Below are 10,471 nucleotides of genomic sequence, written 5' to 3' on the forward strand. Positions count from 1 at the left end.
TGTTAATATGTTTAGGAATCGAATTACATATATTATTGCAATATGATTTATGAGGTAGTGTTTGGTATTCAGGAATGATAGGGGAAATGAAACGATTCATTGCGTGAGAATGAAAAAAAAATGGCATTTGGCTGCTCAATGTAATGGGATCATCCATTACACATGGAATCACGTTCTATCAAAACCATTCCTTCTCACATCCCCCCCCCCTTTTTTTCATTTCATTCCTCTTTCATCCTACTTTCTCAACACCACCACCACCTAACAACCACCACGACCGCCGCTGCCACAACCATCGTCGCCATCGCCGCCACCACAATCGTCGCCGTAACCACCGCAACCATTGTCGCAATCGCCGCCAAATCATCACCACCACCACCACTGTCCCTGCCTGATCACCACCGCCTGACCGCCACCACTATCGCCGCCACCCTACCATCACCATCATTACCAATGCTACCACCGTCGCCACATCCACTCCCACCACAACTACCACAACCACCGCCCCTGCTGCCTGACCGCCGTCACTGTAGCCACAGCCACCACCATTTTTGTCGCTGGAGCTACCACCACCGTCGCCATTGCAGTGTTTTTTTATTTTGGTAAAAGAATTTATTTTGAGAGATGAGTTTTTTTTATTATTTCTTTTTCAATCCTATAACTTTTTGGATACCAAACAACATATAAAGTAATAATTCATTTCATTCATATAGGTTAACCAAACAAGACAAAAAATGGTAATATTCCATTTCATTTCCTCTCTCATTCCATTCCCCTTTCATTTCATTACTTTCAGCCAAACATACAGCTATAATGATTAACTGATTTTATTTATTTATTATTCAAATTACGATGTGTTGATAAATCGGAGATGATGATGGCCGTCGATGTAGCTGATGTAGAGATAAGATGATGGGGGCAGATCCATGGAACTGTGGAAGTTCCTTACAGAATTTGAGACGAGACACCGTGTGGTCTACTTCTATTTTATAATTTAAGAATTTTTTTTCTAGAATTCCGGATATCCGTTTCACTATTCGAAAATTCAGATATCTAAAATTTCGAATATAGATTATCCGAAATATTCGAATATCCAAAACTCCGCAGATCCGACTTTGAACACCACAACACAAACAATTTGATTTCCTTGAAAACCCAAAACAACTTTTTATTATTTAGAGTGAATTCAAACTATAAGGATATGTTTGGTTGGAGGTAATGGAATAAAGGGGAATGGAATGAGAGAAGGAATGGAATGGACAAGAGAATAAAATGGATCATTACATTTCTTTGTCTTGTTTGGTTAACCTATAGAAATGAAATCAATTATTAATTTTTATTGTTTGGTATCCAAAAAAACTATAGAAATTAAATAGAAATAATAAAAACACTTATATCTTAAAATACTTTTTACCTCCCCCCCCCCCACCAAAAAAAAACTCTACAATGGCGACGGTGGTAGCTTCGGCGACGAAAATGTTGCGGCGATGACGGTGGTGGTGGTGGCGGTGATGGTGTCGGCGGAGTTGGTGGTGGTGCCGATGGTAGTGGTGGTACTAGCGGTTGTTAGGTGGTGGTGTTGTTGACAAAGTAGAGTGAAAAGGGAATGGAATAAAAAAACGAAGGGTGGTGAGAAGGAGTGATTTTGATGGAATGGGATTCCATGTGTAATGGATGATTCCATTCATTGAGCAACCAAACACCACTTTTTTCATTTTCACGTAATGAATCATTCCATTCCTACTATTATTCCTACATACCAAACGCTACCTAAGAGCATTCTCATCCCATTCCCTATCTCTAAACAAAAAATTACACTAAAACCCACTATATTTTCTCTCTCAATTTCAATTAAATAATACTTTTTATACTTTTTATCATTACCTTTTCTCTTTCCTTCACTCACAACCACTTTCAAAATATATTAAAAAATTATAAGGGATGAATAGTAACTTTTCAAGTATACAGAAAAATCACTACTTTCTCTAAAATATAAAAACTCTTCACTCACAACACCTTAAATCACTCTCTAAATTATAAAAACACTCATCACAGAAAAACAAAAGGTTAGATGAGAATTATAAAAACACCCATCACAGAAAAATAAAGGATTAGATGAGAATGTTCTAAGGTTTTGCACTTTTTCTCTAAATAAATCATCTACTTAAAAAATATATATAAAAAAGTAAAAAAACTAAACACTTAGATATCCATGTCATCAATCCACACTTGCAAACAAATAGAAACACAATAATAATCAACGGCTCATAATCACCAACACAATTTCACACGGATCACCATCCTCCCAAATTTCAAATCCTCCCTCCAAAAACCCCAAATTTAAAACCACCTTAAAATCAACCATCTTCACCTCACTTCATTCAAATCTCGTATTCTCCAATCTCAGTACAAACATGTCTGGTCGTGGAAAGGGTGGCGCAAAGCGACACCGTAAAGTCCTCCGCGACAACATTCAAGGTATCACAAAACCCGCAATCCGAAGGCTGGCAAGAAGAGGCGGAGTTAAAAGAATCAGCGGGTTGATTTACGAGGAAACTCGCGGTGTGTTGAAGATATTTTTGGAGAATGTGATTCGCAATGCGGTGACTTATACCGAGCACGCTCGTAGGAAAACGGTGACTTCTATGGATGTTGTGTATGCTCTCAAGAGACAAGGAAGAACCCTTTATGGATTTGGAGGCTAATTATTTCCTGTTATTATTAGTTGGTTAATTCGTAATTGGATTGTTGAATTTGAATGCTTGATTGGATGCTACTATGTTTGTTGAATTGCTGGTGAAGAAACACTAAGTGACCCCGGGCAGATTACGTATAATCTGGGGGTTAAGTAGATGTTTCCCACGAGGGTTATGTCCGGCAAAGATGGTTCTTCTGATGACCTGCAAAACAGACACCGTGAGCTCGTCACTGAGGAGGGGGGTACCTCCTTGTGACCACCCTCCGGCGTGAGAATCAGACTAGATTGCTCTTGAATATAAGTGTATATTAAGAGAAATAGCCAGAGAGAAGATAAGATAATAATACCATTCCAAGGTATTGGAGTATTTATAGCCGAAGGTAGGTTTCCAAGAAGGTACAGCCGGCTGAATAGTATTCATGTTCTGCCAACTGTAGGCTACGCACATGCCATGCTGGTGGTTGGTGGGTGGGCAGCGGCTGATAGTGACCAGGCCGGCTGTGTACTATTCCTTTTCCACTAACTGCAGGCTATGCACGTGCTACGACAGGTTGGTGAGTAGGCAGCGGCTGATAGTGACATTAAGTAATAGAGCATGCTGCTCGTTGTACTGTTGTCAGTGAGCTGTCGCAGCTTTGGTCAGATCTTTTGTCCATACCTCGTCAGGTACAGTACAAAAGATCCTCCAGTAGCGTATGGACTGGCTCATTTGGGCGGGAGTTTTCCCGGCTTTGGGCGGGAATATTCCCGGCTTGCTCACTCCTTCTTCAGGTGACATTACTGAATTATTTAAGAGTTAAGTGCGTTGTGCGTGTAGCCTTGCTGCGCGGGTAGTCTTCCCTGATGGCTAGTATCCGTTGCTGCGGGAACAGGCGGAGTACGTCGACCATTGGGAGGCTTTTCCTGCGGGAACAGCTTGCGTACTGCGCGTAAGGACGTCACGTCTCTGAGCATGGTGGGTTCTGCGGATCCAGTTGGTTTCTGCGCAGACGTCTCTTCAAGGTGAGTCTTGCGAGTTTAGCCTTTGCGCAGACGTCCCTGTTGAAGGTGAGTCTTGCGGGTTCAACTGCGCAGACGTCCCTCTTTGAGGTGAGTCTTGTGGGTCCAACTGGGCTCTGCTGGGACCTACCTCTTCAAGTCCCCCCAGTCCAATGTTCTTCTCATGAATTGTTAATAAGTGAGGTGAACTTTTGGACTTAAGCAAAGGGTTTTGAAAAGGGTTTAGTTTTAAGGTTTTCCATGGGGATTCTTCCCGCGGAAATCCTAATGTCACGTGCAGAAATTCCCGACTTTTCTGCTTGATCTTTGGGTATGATGCAGGTAGGTCTGTAACCTCCTCGCAAGTCAGGAGCGTTGAGTTCCACTTGTGTAGATTCTCCATGAGGTTTTGGTAGTTTTGAACATAGTGATCAATTATGTTAAACAACCAATTCCATCTTGGAGCTTCAAACAATCTAGTTCTCGACGTTCCCGCTATGCGGGGATGTTATTCCCGTTTCCGCAAGCATGGCCCAGAAGATCCTTCTTGGTTTCAATTCCCTGCGGAGTGCTAGGTATGTGAAGGGTTTCGCCTTGACACTGTACCCGCACTCGTCTTATAGTTACTTTACTTCCAAGGTATTCCTGGCTTCAATTCCCTGCGGGTGCTAAGTATGTGAAGGGTTTTGCCTTGACACTGTACCCGCACCCGTCTTATAGTTATTTGGTTGCCGAGGTATTCTTGGCTTCAATTCCCTGCAGGTGCTAAGTATGTGAAGGGTTTTTCCTTAACACTGTACTCGCACCTGTCTTATAGTTACTTGGTTGCCAAGGTAAGGGGTATAGTCCCGCTTACTTTTGAATCTTTTTTGAATCTTTTTGAAATTCTAAGAGTTGGTGAAAGGATAAGAACGGTCCAAACTGTTGAAGGGACGGTTGCGTAGTCCGACGGTTTCTTCTGACAGTTTCGGGACGTGCAGGAAGTTATGGCGACGTGACAGTATATGGTCAATCCAGACACTTTTTCAGGCGCGTGGGCGCGAGTTTTCGGGCGCGTGGCCGCGAAGTTTACGGCGCGCGTCCTGTCAACAGCTGTTGCCAGCTTGCTTTTTCCACGTGTCATAGTTTCATTGCACCAGCGTTTTCCTCTCTCTTCCGCATTAAATTCATCGCATTCATTGCGATGAGTATATAAAGGGGGAGAGGTGCATCTTAATTTACACCTTCACTTCACTCTTCTTCTTCTAAACGATTTCCGGCGAATACTCTAACCTTTCCGTCGAGCATTCTCCTGAAATCGTTCTTCACATCCAAAACATGTCTTCCGTTCATGATCTTGAGGCTACCGCCGAGGAGTCTGACGTGTATGCCGAGAATCCGTCGTCTACTTCTGATAAAGACGATAAGAGTACTGCTGGTGAGTGCCAGTGTGCTCTTACCGTCGACCTGTACCAGTACATTGTTAGGAAGTTCATGCTCGAGCCTGAGTTTCCTAAGCCTCATCAGACGGTGTACGATGCCCCCAAGGGCAATATAGGGGTGTATGCCGCATTCTTCGTCTATGGGAATCTCAGGTTCCCATTGACGAAGTTTGTGTACCGTGTTTTAGAGAGACACGGTGTACATCTGACGGAGGTACACCCAATGGCGATCGCCAAGATTCGCCATTTTGAATGGGTGTGCCTCATTCTGGGCGTGGAGCCCCATGTCGACCGCCTGATGACCTTCTATTCCTGGAGGTGCATCCAGGGGTGGTATACCTTGGTCACTCGGATCAAGGGTTTGAAGATCTGCGCTACCGAGCGCAGTCTTCGGTCTTGGAAGCAGGAGTTCTTCTATATCTCCGCTCGCGTCGTCCCCATAGCGATGACGTTCAAGAACGGGAGAGCTCTCCCGAACCTTCACGCCTCCAACTACCAGGAGGCGGAATGGTTCTCCAAGATTTCCCGGGTCCAGTCTCCGGTTTACCGCTTTGCGGAGTCCGGGATGGTGATGCTCAGGATGAGCCGGGTGTGGAACGATGCTGGGGCGGAGGCGCCACAGATTCCCATCGTCCTCGAATACGGTTTGAACTCTATCCCTTACGGTATGATTCACATCCTCTTGCTGATTTAGGGTTTTTCTTCTAACTGTTTCTCTTTTTGTTTCAGAGGGGAATGACTTACAATCGCTCCTGCATCCGCGGGAGGCTGGTGGTCCCGCTCGGCTTGGTACTCGTGCTCTTGATGAGAACGAGTTGCCCATCCTTGAGCAAACGGCGGATCGGTTTGTGGAGGTCTACCCGCCGGGCCATGAGATTTTGAGTGCCACGCGGCCAGGTAAGGAACTCTTTAACCCCCGCCCTCTCCATGCTCAAACCTCTGCTGGAATTCCTCTAATCTTGTCATCTTCTGATGAGGAATCCGCAGATGGTCCTTTCTTCGCGAGGAGGAAGAAGGCTGCTGGCGGGAAGGGCAAGGCGAAGGTTGCCTCCACCGCCGATCAGGTTAACCGGTCTAACTCGGAGACCGAGAGCCAGGAGGCGGCGGGGAACCCTGGTGGTGGTGAGACCACTGTTCCAGAGGTTGAGACAGCTGTCACCTCTGAGCAGCCCAGGATGACGACGGTGAGCGGCGTGAAGAGGCCGACTCCATCGGGTTCGTCCCCGCCTATCAGAACCTTCAAGCAGAAGAGAACTCGTAAGTATAATTTTCATTTACTTTAACTGCATATCCTTCCGCCATTATATTTAACTATCTTGTCTTCATGCAGGTGTGGATGCAACTGCATTCCAAAGTGGTGCGGGGAGGAGAACCTCTAAACCCATGACGGTAGGTTTGGTCAACCTACCCGAGGCGATGACCCAGGCGGCTGCGCCTGTTTCAAGTGTTGGTTCAGTTGCTCATCCCGTTGAGGCAACTGTTCCAACTGTAACATCATCCCCGCCGGCTGTCAGTGCGATCTTCACGGAATCCTTCACTGAGCCGGCGGTGATATTTTCTGCGGGTTCTTCCGCAGCGGCGGCCACGGTTGTGAGTTCACCTCCAGTGAGTTCACCTCCGATGGTCTCTACCGCAGCGGCTTCAACCGTGCCTCCGGCGCCGGCGACTACCTCGTCCCCGGCCGGTTCAGCAGGTATGTTCGGGGCTTCTAGCCAACCTCTGCCTCCTTCCCATCTGCCTGACCTCTTGGATGGATATCCGTTAGGTTCAGGTGATGGGTTTGGTGGCTATCGGCCTGTTGTCGACCCTACATGTGCGTAGGGTTATTTTGGCCTCTTTTTTTTTTTTTTTATTTCATCTTTTTCTGTAAGGCCCCGAACCCGGTAGCCTTACTTTAACGTCGGATTTACTCATAAACACAGTTCTTACAAATCAGAGTTCATTAAAACTTTTCGCGGAATATAAAACATCAATCATTTGTTACAAAACATTGAATCTTTTCTTCTTTCCTCAGATGCCAGCCGTTCAATCCATGCCATGTGCCATCCTCATGCTAACTCTATAATCAGCTCACCTGCGTGCATACTAAAAGTCAGCTACGCTGAGTGAGTTCTAGTTAATCGATCGCCATACAATATATACACATACATACATATCCGTAGATACATATCCATACTTCACTAGTTACCCTTCTGTTCTACATACATACTTGCTACCATACATACATACATATCTACAATCACTAACCTCAGTAAACCGAGAGTACGTTCATAGTCCACCGTCTATACCTGTACTCAAGGTCGTGAACACGTACAAGGTTCGCAGTCCTTACCTATGTTCACCATTTATGGTACGTACAAGGATCGCGGTCCTTCCCTATACCAAGCACATCCACAACACGTACAAGGTTCGCAGTCCTTCCCTATGTTGCAACCTAATTCATAGCACGTACGAGGTTCGCAGTCCTCCCCTATGCTACAAATACAGCACGTATAAGGTTCACAATCCTTTCCTATGCTGTAATACATCCACAACACGTACAAGGTTCGCAGTCCTTCCCTATGTTGCAACCTAATTCATAGCACGTACGAGGTTCGCAGTCCTCCCCTATGCTACAAATACAGCACGTATAAGGTTCACAGTCCTTTCCTATGCTGACGCCTATCTACATTACGTATAAGGTTCGCAGTCCTTATCTACGTCTACATATATCATCTACTTCACGTATAAGGCTCGCAGTCCTTAACTACGCCATCACCAGCCGAGTCTATGTCCGACAGAAGCTAGAGGGATTTGCCATCCTAACTTACTATGTCGAACGTAGAACTCACATGCCATTCGTGTACCTATATACACATACTTACATTATAACATAAGAACACTCTAGGCATTCTTTACCTCATTCATTTAACAACCATACCCCTTGTCGACACGTGCAATATCCGAAGATCGTTCACGCCCCGACAAGTATTCATTTGAAACATTCGTACATCTTCCATATATAATATTCGTACCTTCATTTATAACCTGACAGTACGCGCAATATCCGAAGATCGTTCGCGTACCGACAAGCAATCATTCATACCTATCACATATATCACATATGACATACACTTATCACTTAGGATAAATGTATTAACAACACATCGAGTATGCACACAGCCCCGAAAACATAACAAGGAATGGGGCTAGAAACTCACCTGAACACGGTTACGTTCACCGTTAATCGTAATCCCTTTCTTCAGTTGTGCACGGCTGACTGTATAACAAGTACACGTATCAAACAACTATCACTACTCATATCATCTTTCCAGTCTTAACTACTACCCACAACGAACGGGGGTCCGGGGGCGGCGCCCCTGGCAGCGGGGTCTAGGGGCGGCAGCCCCTAGCAGGGTCCAAGGGGCAGAGCCCCTGGCTGGGGTCGAGCTGCCAGGTCAGCTTGAAAAAATTTTATTTCCATTAACTGTCTTAACACATTTTTCATTAGATTTTTAATTTATTTTCTAAACGAACTTGACTTTAGGCGAAGTTAACCCTCGGGCGAACTTAGCTCTAGGCGAAGTTAACCTTAGGCGAACTTAGCTTTAGGCGAAGTTACCAGCTAGGCGAACTTAGCTTTACAGCGAAGTTGCCATCAGGCGAACTTGGCTTCAGGCGAAGTTGTCATCAGGCGAACTTGGCCTCAGGCGAAGTTACCAGTTAGGCGAACTTAACTTTACAGCGAAGTTGCCATCAGGCGAACTTAGCTTGCAGGCGAAGTTCATCAGGCGAACTTAGCTTGCAGGCGAAGTTCATCGCTTTGAAGGCGAAGTTGCCCAGTTGCAGGTGAAGTTGTCCAGATCAGCCGCTGTTCGGTTTCTGTCCAGCATTTTTAGCGATTTTAACACCCTTGCTATGGTTCAATATCACCCACTATGCTTCCCGACCATTTTCGGTCGCTTATACACTAAAAAGCTTGGATTTTTAAACTTCAAAGATCAAGAATCATACCTTTTTGAGCTTGTTTGGATCTCGTTTAACTTGTTAACACACTAATCGCTCTCTCTCTCTCTCTCGGATCTACCCGTTCCTCTCCTCGGCCCGGCGGCGGTGTAGATGGTGTGTGTGTTTTTTGAGTGTGTGTGTAGAAAGTAAGGAAATGAAGATATTTTTGGGTTTAGGGGATATTTATATCCCTGAAATCCCATGGACCTAAGGCCCATTCTCATTTAACCCGTCTCCATTAATCCAACACTAGCCCGACTCATACCAACTCCTACTCTATTATTTATTTCCTGACAACCCGAGTAAACTTTCCCTCTATTAGTAAGTAATATAATTAATATCACTTTGAAATTTCGGGATGTTACATTTTCTAACTGTTTTTTGTTTTTAGAGTGTCGGATTCCAATGAAGTGTATGTTCCACGTTGGAACATCCGCCGAGGAACATCCCTTCGAACGGCTGTGGACTGCGTCGAGTGGGCGCGCCACGCCGCCCCAAGTGGGGCGTTGGGGGAAGCTATGTCAAGCTACCAGGAGGTTAGGCTGACAAACGAGCTTCGAATTCTCCTTGCCCGGATGCAGCCGCGCGTCGAGCTGCTTTGTCGTGAAAACGACAAGTTAAAGGCGGCTCGTATCCAAGAAGTAGCTCAGGCGCGGGCTATCCGGGAGGAGAACAGGAGACTCTCCGCCGTTGCTGCGGAGAAGGAGAAGGCCTTCAAGGCCCTCGAGGTTGAAGTTTAGGCCCGTCTCGAGGCCCGTTCCAAGGCTGCCCAAGCTGTTAACGAACAGCTTCGGTTGGCTAAGGAAACTGCGCGGAACGCGACTGAGAGGGTCACCAAGGCTGAAGCCGTTGCTGAACCTCTGCGCGCCGAAAATGAGGAGCTCAAAGCCAAACTAGAGAGGCTTCAGCAGGCTCATGATGCTTTGGCTATGGAAGACGCCAAGAAGCTTCAAGAAATCTTGGACCAGAGGGGTATGCTTGACCATACTGAGCGTAAGCTAAAGGGCGTTGAAGAGGCTGCTGCTAAGGAAGTGTTGCTTGCCAACCTTAACAAAAGTGAAGCCGAACGCGCCCGTAACCAAGCTCAAGCTGCCCTCCAGGAGGCTCTGGTTACCAAGGAATGGCTTCTACGAGAAGCGTTGTCGCAGATAAGCTTAGCTTCATAATGTCTTAACGCTTTTCTTTATACTTAGAAAAGTTAATAATTTTGTAGGTTGTGCATCGGATCTTCACGGACGCATCTTACGACGATGCCATGAGCGCAGCCCTCAACGCTTCTCATGAGGATGGGGAAAAGGCTGGCTTCTTGCTTGGTCTGGGGTTTGTTGAGAAGGGCATCCCGCCTTCCAACTTCCCTCTATATGATGTAGATACTGAAGCTGCGTAT

Source organism: Bidens hawaiensis, unplaced genomic scaffold (assembly GCF_021521415.1).
Source record: "Bidens hawaiensis isolate Kalapana, Puna unplaced genomic scaffold, B.hawaiensis_p1.1 tig00004242_1, whole genome shotgun sequence".
Taxonomy (NCBI): domain Eukaryota; kingdom Viridiplantae; phylum Streptophyta; class Magnoliopsida; order Asterales; family Asteraceae; genus Bidens; species Bidens hawaiensis.